Here is a 19,221-nt window from a genome sequence, read left to right on the forward strand (position 1 = left end):
GTGTTTGTTTTGCCTCTGTGAAAATCAGCGCCCAAACCGACACTTCCATTTCTATGCAAATTTTTACGGACCTTCCCTTTTTCCCTTCTCCGACACTCCCCCCTAAACAGAGCTGGAGACGCCCACTTCCCTGACTTTTTCCAAAGCAGAGGTGTGAAAAAACCCTGCTGAAACAGGTGGCTTTCATGGCCCTTTCAGAAGCACCAAAAAAAAAAAAAATGTCATTAACAATAAGACAAACATAACTTTTTTTGATTGTAGATCTGTGTCAATATCACCAGCAATCTAGTCTATATACATTGCTAAACAACCACAAATCTGTCAACAAAAGAACTACAAATCCCATATAACTTGTTCACACACACCAGTTCCAGTTTACCCACTGATTGCGCACACACAGATGAAAGCTCATCACGCACTAATTCTAGGACTATTTATACACCTCACACACACACACACGTCAGGGCTGAATCTTGTTGGTTTATCTCCGGTAACATTTCTAAGCATTTATCCAGTCTAGTCTTTCCTTGTAGGGATGCTTGTCCTGTTTCTATGTCTTGATTGCTAGCTGCCTAGCCCAACAATTTGTCTGTTTAGACTACGACTTTGGATTAGTGGTAGTGAAATTAAGCTTTTTGAACCAGTGAACTGTCCAACTCAATTGTATTGGAAAAGGTTCGTTACTCGAAGCTTTGCAAATCAGAGCTCGATAAGGACCTCTGCTTGTTACAGTGTGGGAAAGCACTGTGTTGCAAAATTGTCAAGTGTTTACAACAACCATCTCATTCATGTAATAATACAACAATAGTAATATACACAAATTACTCAATTACTGTAGCTTTTTAAAATAAAAGTTATGTTGCATTACACCACAATGACTAGTAAAATCCAAAGTATTTAAAAGTATGTACATTCTTAGAATTTCAACCGCTCCTATACACACCCACTCGTTCCTAGCAGGGATCGAACTGGCGATTCCTGGAAGGGAGGCAAATGCTTAAAGTAGGAGGCTATAGGAGTGAGACTTTTGAGCTGCACTTGCCAGCTCGCCTCCATTACACACTAAACTACAATATGTAGTGACCTTCTTTAAAAATAGTTGTAATTAATACACTTTACTTTGGTTTAAAAGCTTTTTACTATGAATTACTATTGTATTTAAGGTTGAATTACTGGTGTGTTGGACCAGTGCAGTGCTTTGAAACAGCACAAATGTTTGTAATCGATGCCTAATCTCTCGCTATACACTTTACTAACCCACAAGGGTGTTTAAACCTTTGAATCAAAGTTCGAAGCAGTCACCTATAGGCGAAAATGTAGCTTCGGACATCACTGATCACGTGATTACAGCAAAACGAATCAAGCTCCGGTACACTGCTTCACTGCAAGATCTATCATTTTTCTGATACATGCTTCGAAGCCTCTTTGCACAACGTCACATTACTACTTAGGATTGCCTGTAAGTGTAGCAGGTGCAAAACCGAAAGGTAAAAAAATGTTTGTTATTTTGTGATTCCACTTGTCATGACCATATTTGGGGTTTCCTGTCTCCATGTTGATTTGGGGATTGCGCGTGCTTTGCTTCTCCCCAGTCTGCATAAGATTCAGCAGCGGAAGGTCACACAAGTGTATGCGGTGACTTAATGAGTGTCATATTTCGTTTAATTAATGAATCCAGATGATGTAATTGTATGTAATCGTATCTAAGGCCTGTTTGTGATGTATACACAGAGGCTAGTCGATTATTTCTCATTATTTTTTGTTATGTTTGTTATTTTTCTCTCATAATGCGAGTGAATCCATCACTACACGCTATTAGGCTGCACAAGTCCTCTTATATGTTCCTTTATGTTATCCAGGTACATGTTTTGTTGTTATATGTTCTAAAATATTTATGTATTCTTTATGACTTTTGCTAAAGTCACCCCAGTCTGCATGAGATTCAGCAGCGTGCGAGTGAATCCATCACTACACGCTATTAGGCTGCACAAGTCCTCTTATATGTTCCTTTATGTTATCCAGAATAAACGAGGACGTGATATAAAGGCAAAGATCTGTATGCTGTGTCAGTGATTTCAACACAACGCAGAAAACGTCACGCTACATAAGCGTCGACTTTGCTCCGGTGTTGACCATTGCCTGTATGACCATTCTCTGTTGAATAAAGTACTGCACATGAATCCTCAACCCTGTGGTCCAGCATCCTTCAGTTACAATAAGCAGTGTGCTCTTAAAAAAAAAAAAATAACTGAAGGAAAAGAATGACTGACAATATAACACAAACATTGTGTCTATGCTGGATGTCAGTGGTGTGGTGTGGTGTGGTGTGGTGTGACATGATCTGATAGTTCATTGAAGTTGTATTGCATTGCAGGTTGTGCTTGGCTACTTTAAAAAAAAATTGGCAACAAACATTTGACATACAAATTTGAAATGTATGTTATTTTATATTAATGTATCAATATCAATACCTATCCTCACTCACTATCCTTATGCTTAGTCCCTGATTTATCAGTGGTTGGCACACAATTAAGCCCCAACTATACCGGCAAATGTTTCACACAGCAAATGGCCTTTCAGCCGCAACCCAGTTCTAGGAAACACCCATACACTCTAGCATTCAAATATGCACTTCTACACTACAACCAACTTAGTTTATCTATTCAACCATGATGCATGTCTTTGGACTATGCGAGAAACCGCATATTTACCTGCCTAATGAAACTAAAACATGTAGTAGAAATGGGTACATTTTAAAATAAGGCTGTACTTTACTTTTACTTGAGTACAAAAGTGTAATCAGTACTTCAGCTTTTACCAGAGTCCTTTTAAACATAAGTATCTGTACTTCTACTTGAGTAAAGGATGTGTGTACTTTTGCCATCCCAGGTGATAACCACTGAGTCATTATGTCGCCCCTTTTGTTAATCGCGTTGGGGAATTGTTTTTCTGCTCAGAGGTGGAAAGTCTATGATCATTAACCACAAGATCATTATCTTCCTGGTTGAAGTGGAGGCTGCAGAGACACCTCCGATGTAGAATTGATAACATGTATCTGCCTATGTTCTATGACTGACAGATAAGTAGTGGTAATGGTTTGACTGAATGACTTGATTTTAGTTGGTGTTTTGATATAGTTACGGTAGAAAAACCCAATATCCATAATTTTTGGGTCAGAAAATGTACTATTTGGCTATTTGTGTGTGAGGTAGGTGTGTTGTTCTGTTAAAGGGGTGGTCCAGAATGCAATTTTAAGGCTTGTTTGTGTTCATAAGATGCAAAGCATGTGCTCATGTTTCACTTGAAGGAAATTACGTTATTTTTTCATAAATTTCAAATTTCATAAATTTTAAAGGTGCCTAACTGTTTACACAGCAAGGTTGACTAACCGTTGTAAAAACGCACTGCATTTTGTCACAACACAAACAACTGAAGAAACACACTGCATTGTCACAACACAAAAAACTGAAGAAACGCGCTGCATTTTGTCACAACACAACTGAAAAAAAAACAATGCATTTTGTCACAACACAAACACCAACAGAAACGTGCTCCATTTTGTCAGAACACAAACAACTGAAGAAACGTGCTGCATTTTGTCACAAAACAGACAACTGAAGAAACGCACAACATTTTGTCATTACACAAACAGCTGAAAAAACGCACTGCATTTTGTCACAACACAGACAACTGAAGAAACGCACTGCATTGTCACAACACAAACAGCTAAAAAAACACACTGCATTTTGTCACAAAACAGACAACTGAAGAAACGCACTGCATTTTGACACAACACAAACAACTGAAGAAAAAAAAAAGCATTATCACAACATAAACAACTGAAGAAATACACTGCATTTTGTCACAACACAAACTGAAGAAACGGACTGCATTTTTTCACTTTAATGTATTGGGCATGAACATTGGTACAGTGTATTATGGTACTTTGTTGAACGCCATTTGGCGCGAGTGAGATATACGATACCAGGAAGTGTATTTCAGCAGAATGTCACATTCACCACTAAATGGTTGTCTGCATCGTTCCTTGAGAACAAAAAAACATAACAGTGGCGACGAGGTGGTTTCGGATCCCTTAGTAATACAAACGGAAAAAAATAAAACTTCAAAGAAGAAAAGAACGGGGACCGATTACAAGTCTCACAAAATTAAACAGCGACGGACACAGTCACCTGCTGTGTTGTGTGGAAGTATAGCGACATCGTCAGGCCAGAAGGGGAATGACAGCATCTTCAAAGGTAACGCTAATCTGTGACAGTCAGAAGGAAATAAAAGGAAAAACGAAAGAAGTACCAAAAAATAATACAATAGATCAAAGGAAAATGGCAACAATAGGATGAGTGCCTGACTTTGATAGTATTAAGGAGGACTTTGATACCTATTTGGAAAGATTTGAGCACTGGATTGCAGCAAATGAAAATGACAGTGGAAAGAAAGCAAATGTGTTCCTTAGTGTTTTAGGACCTGTGGAATATGGTCTGTTGAAAAGCCTTGCTGAGGCGGTCAAAATAATTGACTTAACATAGCAGCAGATGACTCAGACTCTTTCTGATAATTTTAAGCCTAAGCCCTGATTGCAGAGCACTTCAGATTTTATCAACGCAACCAAAGTCCCACAGAAACTATATCAGCAGCAACCTTTTTACAAGTATAAAAGCAACTGTTACCGTTGTGGTGGAAGCAACCACCATCACACAGAATGCTGTTGTCAAAATGAAAAATGTGAATGTGAAAACTGTGGAAAATTGGACATTTACAGTGTGTATGCAAGAGTCAGAGGTCTCAGCGCACAGCAAAAGCCCAGTATGTGTCAGACGACACATCAGCGACAGAGTGCGCAAGGATGATGAGCTTTTCGAGCTATTCACGGTTTACTCTGCACAAGACAAAACAGATGGCATTTACACAGATCTTCAGCTAAATGGCAAAATGGTTAACATGCAGCTAAACACAGGAGCTTCTTTGTCTTTGATCCCAGAGCATATTTATAATGATAAATTGAAGGAATGTTGTTTGCATCCCACCTCCGTTCGATTGGTGTCACTGTCACTGGGGACACTGGGGATAAAATCCCTGTGCTGGGGGAACTTAAGGTTCCAGTCACCTATGGGGGACAACAGTGGTCACTTCTATTGGTTGTGGTCGAAGGAAACAAACCTCCATTACTTGGCCGAAACTGGCTCCAGAAAATTTCTTTAAACTGGAAGGAGATTTTTCAGCCTGAGATCTGTTTTGCCGGTGAGTGTCACTTCACTCTGGCAAAATAACTGACTTTAAAGCTACAATAAGGGTGCAAGAAAAATCTTACCCTATCTTTCACAAACCAAGGCCTGTTCCATATGCCCTTAAAGATGCAGTAGAAAAGGAGCTTGAATGCTTGGAAAGGAACGGCATTATCTCTCAAGTTCGGAGGAGTGATTGGGCGGCACCGATAGTGGTGGTGCCCAAGAAGGACAAGACAGTAAGGTTGTGTGGTGATTATAAAGTCACAGTCAACAAATGCATTCTCACAGAAGAATATCCGCTACCGAATGTGGATGATCTTTTCGCCACCTTGGCAGAGGGAAAAGTTTTCAGTAAGATTGATTTGTCTTTTGCTTATCAACAGCTGGAGTTGGATGCTGAATCCAAGCAGTACCTTACTATAAACACACACAAAGGACTGTTTAGGTACCATCGCCTTGCTTATGGAATTTCCACCGCACCTGCAATTTTCCAGCACACCATGGACCAGAACCTTCAGGGCTATAAAAATGTAGTTTGTTTTATGGATGACATTTTGGTGTCTAATCCAGCTTCTGAGGAACATCTGATAGTACTGGACAAGGTGCTGTAACATGAAATTAGCTCATTTTATGAATATTAATAATCAACAATAACGGTTTATCCTTAATTATTAATATTCCGGCTTAAGCTTCAGTCAGTTTGTTCAAACAAACATATGATTGTAAATGATCATGCTCGCGCGACCGAGCGGATTCCCAGATTATGAATATTAATTATCAACAATAACGAATTATTATTAATCATTAATATTCCGGATCAATTTATTGTTAATTTGACCAAACGAACACAAGCAGAGCCGCCGCTCTTCCGAGCGGACACGGTAATCTATTCATTTATAAAAAGGGAATTTAATTGCTACTTCTTGTGAAGTAGATTAATCATTCAAAAGTTTTAAACAACTTATAATAGCTAGGCAGGGGAATCTGTATTTCAGTGACATTTTCTCGTGAGGCAAACAATACAATTCATTTGATTATAAAAGGAATTTATTGACTAGTCAGACGTAACGAACAAACAAACGCACACACATACATTAAACACAGAACAAAAAGGTAAACCACGTGGAGATATCGGGTCTATAGAACGTGTAACAGCAAAGAGACATAGTAAAGCTAGGAAATATAGATTTCAGGTAAAAGAGTGACAAAACTTTCAGTTCCACATGCACCATTAAGGACCACCGAGATTATAAAACACACCTTTTTGCTAAAAGGGGCACAGCTTAATCGCATAACTAAAGGTACCTGGACTTAATGCCTGGGATCTCTCTCTTTATGCGGGTCTTTTCCTGATGAAACTCCTTTTGATGTCCTTCTGGGTGCGTGGAGTTTGTAATGCAGTTCGGACGAACACGATTACAAACTTTAAACTGAGTTTTCTTTGTCGGAAAATAAAGAAACGTGGCGGGAAAGTCCATGCGGCGTAGGAAAGCCACGTGGCCCGAAGGCCACCGACAATGATGTTCTTCTTAGGACGTTCTCTTTCTGCGCAGATGTTTGGGAGGGCAGAATGAGTTATACCTGCGGGTCACGTGACGACCCGTTCAGCATTCTCGACCAATGATTTCAGGACAGAGTTTTGCGCGCGAAACCTCTCTTTGTCTCTAGGCTGTTCGTATGCAAATTTTGGGTCCTCCCGCAGCCTAAGGACGGTTTTTAATTCAGGGCATTAAAACTTGCAGGCCGTTCCTGTTATTATCATGCTCTAGGCATCATGTGTTGTGAAATGTCCAGGGCATTCTATTGACACCAAACACTCTACAAGTACATCACATTAAAGGTACATCAACATAGTTCCCATATCCTTACATCATTGATGCTTTTAAAAAGGCCTGAAAGCGTGAATGTGTATAGTCTATATCAGGTATTGTACACATTACAAAAGTTAAGTGAAATTAAACAAGAGATTTGGGTTATAAATGTCTTTGTTTAATTTTGAGGAATGTCTTGTCTGTGAGCAGAATGTTGGCTAAAGAGGTTTTTTTCCTTTTCTTATCTTATCTGTCACGTTCTTTTGAAGTAGGCAGAGAGTGGTTCTGCAAAGTCTCCCGGACTTGTTAACATGTCACCAGGGATTACCAAGCCAGACTTTTCGTCACCAAGTGATTTTATTGTCCTGGCGATTCACCCAAATTGTTTTCTGGAATGTTAAATGGAATGTTTATCTCCAGAATGCAGGTTACAATATGTTACAGTGCTGTCACGTCTTAAGCAACATGAAGTAAAAGTAAAGAAATCAAAATGTAAATTCCTCTGTAATTCTGTGGAATACTTGGGATTCAAGATTGATGAGAAAGGGTTGCATCCAACAGAGGAAAAAGTGGAAGCGATTGTTAAGGCTCCTGCCCCCAATAATATTGCTGAACTAAGATTTTTTTTTGGTCTTTTGAACTACTACGTGAAGTTTTTGCCAAATCTTTCCACGTTGTTGCACACACTTCACAGATTGTCGGCTATGTGAGTTAGCTCGTCAGAATTGCTGCTTTAGACCCGATTTGAGACTGAAGAACCCTTCTGCTGAGCTGACTTCCAACATTGAAGAAAGCCTCATGGGAAAAGTGTGGGAGAAGACAAGTAAAGGACGAGCTGGGTTTCCCGTTCCCTTGGCATTTCGCTGGTGATCTGAAAGAGCAGTTTACTGAAAGAACAGAAATCCCTAAGAGAGCACACGTTCGTACAGCGCGTCTTTTTTTCTTGTTTTCACCTTTTAATTTTTGATAGGACAGTAGAGAGAATTGACAGGAAAGCATGGGGAGCAGAGAGAGGGGAAGGATCAGCATAGGACGGCGAGGCGGAATCGAACCCGGGTCAGCGTGAGCACCGGAGTACATGTGTCGACGCACTAACCACTACACCACTGGCGCCGACCTACGCGTCTTTTTAAAGATGTCGTTTCGATCGTGCGTTTCTGGATGCGGTGGTTTCCTTGCCCCGGATGATAGGCACGAGTATTGCGTCACATGCTTGGGGGTCCAACATGTTGATGCGGTGCTTGCGGACAGTTCTTGCCAGCATTGGGGCATAATCCGTCGCCTTCGGGCCCGCGGACCCCTCGCTCCTCTCCAGTGCGATCTGTTTCTGCTTCGAGTGTGAGCTCAGGTCCATCCTCCGGGCTGGCTGCGCTTGCATTGGATCACACCGGGGAAGATCCGGACCCCCTGCCACCCTCCGGGGTTGTCAGTATGGGGGGATGGGGGGTAAGGGGGATGGGGGGAGATTCCACTCGTGGAGATTCGCCCAAACTCCCTTCCAAGGTATGCAGGTTTTCTAAGCCTCTCATGGCCAGAGCCTACACTGCTGCGGGTCAGGCCGCCTCCGCTCTGCACGCTATGGCCACTTATTAACGCTACCAAGCCGAGAAGCTGGCCAAGATGCAGGAGGGAGGTTCTCCCCCGGGCTTGCAGCACGATTATGCTCTCAAGACCACCAAATTGGCTGCTCATGCCCTGGGGAAGACGATGTCCACATTAGTGGTCCAGAAACGCCACCTTTGGCTGAGCTTGGCTGATATGAGTGACGTTGACAAAGCTCGCTTTCTTAACGCTCCCATATCCCAGGCTGGCCTGTTCGGCGACACCGTTGGGGAGTTCACTCAGGAATTCTCCACGGTGAAAGAGCAGTCCAAGGCGATGGGTGAAGACATCGATCAGTGGGCTCGGAACACTGCTTCTCCCGCTGCCCCTTCCGCTGCGACAGCTTGTCGCCAAAGGCATCCACCCGCGGCTCCAACATCTGCTCCGCTTCTGCTGCCCGCTCCACCGGCCAAGCGGCAACACCAAGCCTCCCGCGGGAATGTGACGCCACTGCCCCAGGGTGCCGTTAAGTCCGGTAAACGGACTGCGAAGCGTTCCTGGGATGGGCTATTCGGAGAAGAGGGGACTGTTTCCTCAGTGGGGGGCCGAGGATTATTACATCAGTCCTCAATGACTCTAAACTCATCGCTGCCGGCCTCCGGGCTAATGGCAACCAAATTTCCAAAAGAGCAGTTTCCTCTCTCTCCAGATGCGCAAACCCGAGTACTGCCAGTCTGGGATGCTCCGCCTTCCAGCTCGCAGCACCGGGACCCCTTGCCTCAGGCCCTCAGAGTGCAGCAGAACGGACTCCTTTCTCTCACTCCGGCCTCACCGCAGCATCCAGGGAGGAAGGTAAGAGAAACTCTAATTTTCAGCTCTTCCTCAGGAAACTCTGCTTCCCGGGATGAGCCCTCCCATCCCAAGCTGCCCCTCCGCTAGCACGTCAGCGATCGCTCCGATGGTGCCATTAGCGCGCGCTGTGCTGGCTTGGTTAGCGCCGCTCAGCGCGTTGCGGTGGCTCATACGGACGGTCAGACTCGGCTATGCGATTCAGTTCACGGGTGTCCTTTTCACGAGGGTGGTCCCTGAGAGTGCCCCTATCTTGCGAGAGGAGATTGCTGTCTTCCTGGCAAAGGATGGAATCGAGCAGGTCCCTCCAGCCGAGATGAGGTCCGGGTTTTACAGCCCGTATTTCATCGTGCCCAAAAAGAGCGGGGGGTTAAGGCCAATCCTAAATCTGCGCAGACTGAACTGTCATTTATACAAAATGCCTTTCAGTAGGCTCACGCAAAAAACGCTTGATTCAGAGCGTCCGTCCAAAGGATTGGTTTGCAGCCATAGACCTGAAGGACGCATGTTTTCACGTCTACTTTCATCCACGCCATCGCCCTTTTCTCCGGTTCGCGTTCGAAGGACGAGCGTGGCAATACAAAGTCCTCCCCTTCGGGCTCTCTATGTCTCTGCGGGTTTTCACTAAGCTCGCGGAGGGTGCCCTAGCGCTCCTGCGCCTTGCGGGCATCCACATACTCAGCTATTGCGACGATTGGCTCATTATAGCCTCGTTCCGCTATCAGCCGATTATGCACAGAGACAAAGTGCTTTGGCAACTCGACCAGTTGGGGTTTTAGGTCAACCGAGAGAAGAGCAAACTTTGCCCTGTGCAGAGGATCTCTCATCTCGGGCTGGAGCTGGATTCGGTCGCTATGGTTGCACGCCTCTCAGAGGAGCGCGCCAGGCTGATGCTTTCCTGTGCGATCGAGCTCCACAGGAAGATAGTGGTCCAAGTGAAATGTTTTCAGAGGCTCCTGGGGCATATGGCATTCGCGGTCACGCTGCTCGGTTTGCTTCATATGAGACCACTTCGGCGTTGGCTTTGCGATCGAGTTCCCAGACAGGCATGGCGCGCGGGCACACACCGGGTGCGCGTCACTATACTGTGTCTCCGCACGCTCAGCCCCTGGACGGATCTGGTTTTTCTACGGGCCGGAGTGCCCCTAGGGCTAGTATCCAGGCATGTTGTCGTAACGACAGATGCCTCCTGCATGGGCTGGGGGGCCGTGTACAACGAGCATGCAGCCGCGGGTTCGTGGTCCGGACCCCACCTGCATTGGCATATCAACTGCCTGGAGCTGTTGGCAATGTATCTGGCTCTCCGCCGCTTTATAACGGTGCTGGAGCGGAAACACATGCTGGTCAGGACAAACAGCATGGCGACAGTGGCTTATATCAACCGTATGGGAGGTATACGCTCTCGCCGCATGTCTCAGCTCGCTCGCCGTCTGCTCCTTTGGAGTCACACGCAGCTGAAATCGCTGTGTACCATCCACATTCCGGGCGAGCTCGACCGTGCAGCCAGTGCGCTCTCACGGCAGCTAGTGTCCCGAGGGGAGTGGAGACTCCACCATGATTCGGTCCAGCTGATATGGGCGCGCTTCAGGGAAGCCCAGATCGATCTGTTTGCTTCCACCAAGAACGCACATTGCCAGCTGTTTTATTCCGACCGAGGCCCTCCTCGGCACGGATGGACTGGCTCACAGCTGGCCATTGGGCACGCGCAAATATGCGTTTCCCCCAGTGAGCCTAATCGCACAAACTTTGTGCAAAGTCAGGGAGGACGAGTAGCAGGTCTTGTTTGTTGCGCCTCTCTGGCTCAACCTTACCTGGGTTTTGGAGCTCACACTCCTCGCGGCGGCCCCTCCTTGGTGCATTCCCCTAAGAGAGGACCTCCTCTCTCAGGGACGGGGCACCATCTGGCACTCACGCCCAGATCTCTGGAACCTCCATGTGTGGTCCATAGATGGAGCGCGGAAGACTAAGGTGACTTACCACCTGCGGTACTTAACACTATCACTCAGGCTAGAGCACCCTCTACGAGGCATGCCTACGCTCCCTGAAGTGGAGTCTATTCTCTGAGTGGTGCGCTTCTCGCCGAGAAGACCCCCGAACTTGCCAGATTAGCATTGTGTTATCCTTCCTTTAGGATAAGCTGGAGCGTAGGCTGTCACCCTCCACACTGAAGGTTTACGTGGCTGCGATCTCCGCTCACCATGACGCGGTAGATGGCAACATGCTCGGGAAGCATGATCTAATCATCCGATTCCTCAGGGCCGCGCGGCGGTTAAATTCGTCCCACCCCCCTCTCATGCCCTCTTTGGATCTCTCTCTAGTCCTAGCGGGTCTGCAGAGAAATCCGTTCGAGCCACTCAAGTCAGTATCACTTAAAATTCTGTCTTTAAAGACAGCTCTACTGATCGCATTGGCGTCATTCAAGAGAGTTGGGGATCTGGAGGCATTTTCGGTCAGCGAATCGTGCCTTGAATTCGGGCCTAGTTACTCTCACGTTGTCCTGAGAACCCGGCCTGGCTATGTGCCCAAGGTTTCTACCACTCCATTTAGAGATCAGGTGGTGAACCTGCAAGCGCTGCCTTCAGAGGAGGCAGGCTCAACCCACTCACTGCTTTGTCCCATTCGCGCTTTGTGCCTTTACGTGGAACGAACGCAAAATGTAAGATCATGTGAACAGCTCTTTATTTGTTACGGTGGTCAGCAGAAGGGAAGTGCCGTTTCAAAACAGAGGTTGGCCCACTGGTTAGTTGATGTCATCGCCCTCACTTATCAATGCCAGGGCGAGCCGCGCCCTCCTAACGTGAGAGCGCACTCTACTAGAGCTGTCACTTTCTCATGGGCGTTATCACGCTGCGCCTCTCTCACAGATATCTGCAGAGCTGCGGGTTGGGCGACACCTAACACATTCGCGAGGTTTTATAATCTTCGAGTGGAGCCAGTTTCCTCCCGGTTATTGGGTTACCCCAATCAATCGGGGGCGAATTAATCTCTGTGTCACAACGCTTGCTGCGCCATGCTCCCTAACCCGGAGATGCGTGCGCCTTTTTCTACTCTGCTAGTAAGTTTCCCTTCTCAGGCGAATCCTAGAGAGTTCCTCCGAGGCCCCCATCATTGACTCAGCGGAGGAGTCGAATGCATGGCTCAGTGTGCGGTCGGTACGCCCATTTGGTCTACACGCATATTGAGGATCAGTGCCAGCTATGCGCATGCCCACTTGGTGATGCCATATGCACTGTTACCATGGTGTGTTCCCCCTTATCAGGCGGTCCCGTGTCTTCCCTAAACCGCTAACTAGCTTATCATATGTAGCACTCCCCCTCTTTAGGGCTAGTCCATATGCCCCCTTTCCATCAGGTCTCCCCTTCTGGGAAGCAGATGGTCCCCGCCGCGTCCTTCCCCTGCGGGGACTGACGCTTTCCCAACGTACTGTCGTATTTCCAAAAAATCCCTAGTCTATATTAGCTAGGTAAAAGCACACTTATGACCCCCGATTAAACATTAAACATTTATTCCCAGGTAATGGTAATATGTTGGCCTAGGGGACGTTGGAAGGTTGCGCTCTTGGTGATGTCAGTGTGCTCACGCCTTGGCTTGGCAAACTGCACATCAGGAGCATGACGGGCTTGGTTGCTGTGGCGCTTTCCATACAGTCTCCCAAAGTCTGTTTATACAGACACACGTCGAAGTTCCCATGAAGGGGAACATCCAGGTTACGTACGTAACCCACATTTCACGAATAGGGAACGGAGACATGTGTCTCCACTGCCACAACACCTGAGTCTCCAGCTGGGAGCTGAGCGATCGGCTCTTCAGTAGGCAAAATTCTGATGAGCTAACTTACACAGCCGACTGATATAGCCCTAATTGGCTCATCAGTTTCAGCTGTGGAGCTAAGCTCTGCCAATTCAATTGGCATTTCATTGGCCCGTTTTTATATCTTCAGAAATGATTGGTCGTCTAAAGCACTTTCCAAAGTCTGTTTATACAGACACACGTTTCCATTCCCTATTCTGGGAACGTGGGTCACGTACGTAACCTGGACGTTACCTCACATGTGTCACCTACAGGGGAGGAGCACCCTATTGCATTCGCATCAAGGACTCTCACAGCAAGCGAGAAAAACTGCGCAAATTGAAAAAGAGGCCCTCAGCATAGTCTTCGGAGTCAAAAGTTTCACAAGTATATGTATGACTGCAAGTTTCATCTTCTGACAGATCATAAACCTCTGCTTGCTATTCTAGGTTCCAAATCTGCCATTCCTACACTTGCAGCACTTCGCATGCAATGCTTGGCATTGACTTTGTTGGCCTATGATTATGACATCGAGTACAGACATTCTACTGATCATGCCAATGTAGATGCATTGTCCAGATTACCTTGTGACTCAACCTCTACAGTGAGGGAAGAGGGGACTGTGTGTCAGGTTTCATACCTTGATGAGTTGCCACTCTGTGCAAAGGACATTGCTCAGAAACTAGGAGAAATTCTTTGCTTTCGAAAGTGTTGGACCTTACTTTGTCTGGTTGGCCGAGTCATATCACAGACAAACACCTGAAACCCTTCCATGTCAGAAAAGACCAGCTCTCAACCAGAGATGTATAAAGTACTAGAGACCCATACTTAAGTAAAAGTACAAGTGCTTTATCAAAAATTGACTTGAGTAGAAGTAGAAGTGCTCTTTAAGCACCATACTTAAGTGGAAGTACAAAAGTATTCCACATTTTTGTACTTAAGTATTGCAAGTAGTTTATTTCAAAATTTACTACTCAAGTACTTGAAGTAAAAGTACAAGTATTGTGTAATGTAATTATTATTACACTAATTATTTTGTTTATTTTAAATATCTTTTTTGGGGTACTTGATTTAGCAGAACGAAAAGAAACATGGTTTATGATACTGTTTTCCTCTGTAAATAGTTTCTATGGTACAGGAACTCACATCGTCAGGCCCTTTTACCAGAAAATGCCTTCACTGATGAGATAATTCAGCATGTTCACTCACATACATACTCTCTCTCTCTCTCTCTCTCTCTCTCTCTCTCACACACACACACACTGCCCTGCACACACCTAAATGTACACTCTCTCCCCACTCTCACACATTCATACACTCTCACACACACAGTTCTCTCTCTATCTCTCTCTCACACACATTTTTGTGAATTGTGGGGACATTACATAGGTTGCAATTGTTTTTACACTCTCTCTCTTACACACACACACACACACACACACACACACACACACAGACGCACACACTTTTGTTCTCTCTTACGCACACATTATTTACTCTCACTCACACACACAAAGACACACTCACACTTTGGGAGTTTTGAAGTTTGATTGGTTAATACCACAATAAACAGGAGTTCTGTCTTCTGGAAGCACTCGTGAAACTAAACTAAACAAGCAAACTAAATCCTGCTTCACTCATTCACCTGATTTAGATTTTATTAAAAAAAAAAAAACAGGAAAACGTGCATATTACTGTGTTAAATGAAAATCTGAAATATTGTATGGCTTATGGCTATGATTTAGTATGAATTTTTATTTATTTTTATTATGTTTTTAATTAAATTGGTCTTACAGTTCATATTTTCTGTAGTATATTTATTAATTCTGGTACATTTACCATAAACCAACATCTCAACCATTTGGTAGAGGCTGATATTTTAGAAATAATGTGATGTGTTGAATAAAAATGCACTTATTGTGTTAACTAGCGACATCAGGAGTTAAGATATGCAATCAAAAAATTTCTATTACTTTTGTCTTGGTGTGACAGTTAAAGGGTTTTTTGTAATACAATTTTGTCCTTTAATACAGCAGTCAGATATACGAACTGTGCCCTCAATTTGACCTGCTCAAAGAAAACACTCTTTCTGGATGTATCAAACAAAACTCATGCACAGAAGACAGCACAAGCATTTACAGCTAATAAACTCATGTCAATATTATCCCGCCTGCTTTTTGAGCGCTGACAGGCGGGTCTTACACGGCTATGATTGGTTATTGTCCTCAACGGAAAGGGCTTTAGAAATATAAGCGCTGTTCACCCATTGCGGGGAAAATACGTGATTTTTCACAGGTAATAAGACACAGTGGAGAAAACTTGCACATTAGGCATGCTCATGTCTGGATCCACAGCTTTAACAGCTAAGAAGAGGGGAAAAGTTACCTTACAAACTGGCCTGCGGGTCAAATGTCCAAAGTGAGAGACCGAAAGATAGGGAGAGGTGAAGTTTTACAACATTTCTCCCTAATAGTAAACTAGCGGCTGATATGCTGTGCCGCCTCGTCCTCGCGCTTCCGTCCTTCACAATAGTATTGCGACATCGCGCATAGGAAATAAATGACGTCATCACGTAATAACCGGTTATGGTCTATTAATGAACTGATATCAATCATTTTGACACCCCTAGTAACGAGTAACGATGCAGCACATAAAAAATCTATCGGAGTAAAAGTATTAAACTCGTGGAAAATATGTACTTAAGTAAAAGTGGAAGTAGGATAAAAAAATAATACTCCAGTAAAGTACAGATACTGCCTTTTAGTACTTAAGTACAGTAGTGAAGTAGTTCTACTTCGTTACTATACATCTCTGCTCTCAACAGACCAAGGCTGTATCCTTTGGGGTTCGAGAGTAATCATTCCTCCAAAGTATAGAGAAAGGCTGTTGTTGGAGCTGCACGAGTCAACCCGACATAGTAAGAATGAAAGCTTTGGCAAGAGGATATCTCTGGTGGCCAGGGCTCGACCAAGACATACAGAGCCTAGTAAGTAAGTGCTCGCCATATGAGCAGGGGAGAAACCAACCCCCCAGTGCTCCACTTTTTCCCTGGTCCTGGGCAATAACGCCCTGGGAACGCATTCACATAGATTATGCAGAGATTGGCAAGCAGTACTTCTTAGTGATTGTGGATGCTCACTCAAAATGGGTGGAAATCTTACCCACTCACTTGACAAATGCAGAGAAGACTATAAACATCTTGCATCCTCTCTGGGCTTCATATGGTTTCCCAAAATAGTTGGTGTCGGACAACAGCCCACCGTTCACTTCCAGGGAGTTTGAAGAGTTCCTACAAAAAAATGGAGTACGTCATGTGCTATCTCCTCCTTATCATCCAGCCACAAATGGACAAGCCAAGCGGGTGATACAAATATTCAAAAAAGCATGGGAAAGGTTAAGAGCGCAGTCAGTAGCACCTCATATGCGCCTGGCCCGGTTCATGTTAACATACCGTAACACCCCTCAGACGGTAACAGAGCGTACCCCTGCTGAACTGTTCTTGAAGAGACAGCCACGAATTCGTCTCACACTGCTTAAGCCAGACACATCTGTGGTGGTTGTAAAACAAGAGCAGCAAAAATGAGCCCATGACACACCCTCTAGGAAGCTCAGATCATTTGAGGTTGGCCAGAGAATGATGGTGAGGAACAATCGACACTCGGACTCCAGGAGTAATCTTGTTCAAACTTGGACCTCTCACATACCAAGTTAAAGTCAGAGAACGTAGTGTGAAGGTTCATGTGGACCATTTGCTGCCATCTTATATACAGGACAGAACGACTGCTATAGCATAGCTGATGATTTTGCTCCTAATGTGTGTGATGATGGTAATGCTAGTGTTACCCAACCTCATGTTCCAGTGGATACTGGGACAGTTTCAAGTCCTGAAAGGGGGTATCCACTTCGCCAGAGGAAAACACCTAACAGATTAGATCTTTACGGACTGTTTAGTGGGCAAGAAGGGAATCTTTAGTAGTAACATGTAAACTTTCTGTTCTGATATGTTCAAGTCATTACGTGAGACATAGCTGTGTTTACGTTGTTGTAAAATGTTGCACTGTTAAGGTGTAAGGGGGAGGAAATATAATGTATTGGGCATGAACATTTGTACAGAGTATTATGGTACTTTGTTGTATGTAGAACACCAGTTGGCGCGAGTGAGATATACGGTAACAGGAAGTGTATTTCAGCAGAATGTCACAGTTAACGAAGCTCCCCACTTAATGGTTGTCTGCATCGTTCCTTGAGCACAAAAAACATAGTCACAACACAAACAACTGAAGAAACACGCTGCATTTTGTCACAACACAAACACCTGAAGAAACGCACTACATTTTGTCACAACATAAAAAATGAAACATGCTGCCTTTATTAAACGTGCTGCATACTATTAAAACAATGTTTCACATTTAATCATCAGTTCATTTAGGCCTAAAATTTACAAAAGACAATAAAATCGTGTAATCAGGATATTAAAATTTAAAAAATACATTAAAAGACCACCATAAACTTCACTGAGCAACAATCATGGCATAAACATTTAAACCTTACTGTTGTGTTACGTGGATATTTGCAAGTGTTGTGACAAAATGCAGCGCATTTCTTCAGTTGTTTGTGCAGTGACAAAATACAGCACATATCTACTGTTGTTTGTGTTGTCATGAAATGCAGCGCGTTTCTTTAGTTGTCTTTGTTATGAGAATTTTCAACACTTGTGCTGTCAAACTGATGAAGATCGTTTCCTTATTTGCTGGTGTTTATATAATTGCATGTGTTTTTTTTTTATTGTACGCATCCACTGTACATGATAGCCTTTGTTTGAAAAAGCTGCATGCTACAGTGCACAATGATGAAAAATAGATTGAGTGCATTAAAAAGGCACTCAAATTGCACTATGAAAAGAAATAATATAGATCGCACCACCAATCACATGAAAATGAAACTAAGTACCATGGTTGAAAAATGTAAGGAGTAGAAAGTACAGATATTTGTGTAAAAATGTAAGGAGTAAAAGTAAAAAGTGGTCAGAAAAATAAACAGTGGAGTAAATACCAGAAAAATCTGTAGTATTGAAGTATTTGTACTTCGTTACTTCCTATCCCATCACTGTCACCTCACAGCAAGAAGGTTGCTGGCTCAAGTCCTGGCCGGGAGAAGAAGAAAGAAACTTAAAGTTTCATAACCGTTTAAGGTTGAGTAATAGTGAGTACATTTTAATTTTTGGGTAAACTATCCTTTTAAGCATTTGTAAAAGATAAGAAAGACCCATGGCTTTTGTATTGGGTAATTTTGTGCAGAAAACTTAAGCATTTTAGAAATATGTTTATTGAATACAGTGTGAAAACAACATGTATTGTATGGTCATTAGTTATTGTGCTGATTGAGTTTTGACTATTGAAACTGTTACTACGTACTTACAGAATACAGAACACTTTCCTACGTTAACTGTACATTTTAACTTAGTACTATATGTACTATATGGAAATTGAACAAAGGGAGGTGCACTGTCACAAAATAAAAAGACGACCACAAGTTGAGTAAAAAAAACTAACAATTATAATTGTTATTTTCCATTAAAATTGTATATTATATTGAATGTATCATGCATTATTTTAATGCAAAGGTTTAACCCCCCTCTCTCTTCTTTTCCATGATTTAAAACTCTCTCACGTCACATGATTTTGAAGATGGGTTAGTCACTTCCTCTTTACATTTACCTATAAATGTAAACTCAACAGGGGTAAGTACTGCCAAACTTCTGAGCGTCCAGAAAGACTTCCCACAATATGGTAATGTATTGATCTAATTGTCTTGTATGCATGTTTGCTTTATTTATTTATTTTTTTATTCATTCATTCATTCTTTCATTTGTTTATTTGCTTAATTACTTTTGCTGAGAAATATTTTCTGAAATTTGATTCTACATTTTAAATGTTTCTCTTTATTCATTTTATTTATTAATCTTAACAAATTTGATATCTTTCAAA

This window comes from Danio rerio, chromosome 16 (assembly GCF_052040795.2).
Source record: "Danio rerio strain M-AB ecotype USA chromosome 16, GRCz13ab, whole genome shotgun sequence".
Classification (NCBI taxonomy): Eukaryota; Metazoa; Chordata; class Actinopteri; order Cypriniformes; family Danionidae; genus Danio; species Danio rerio.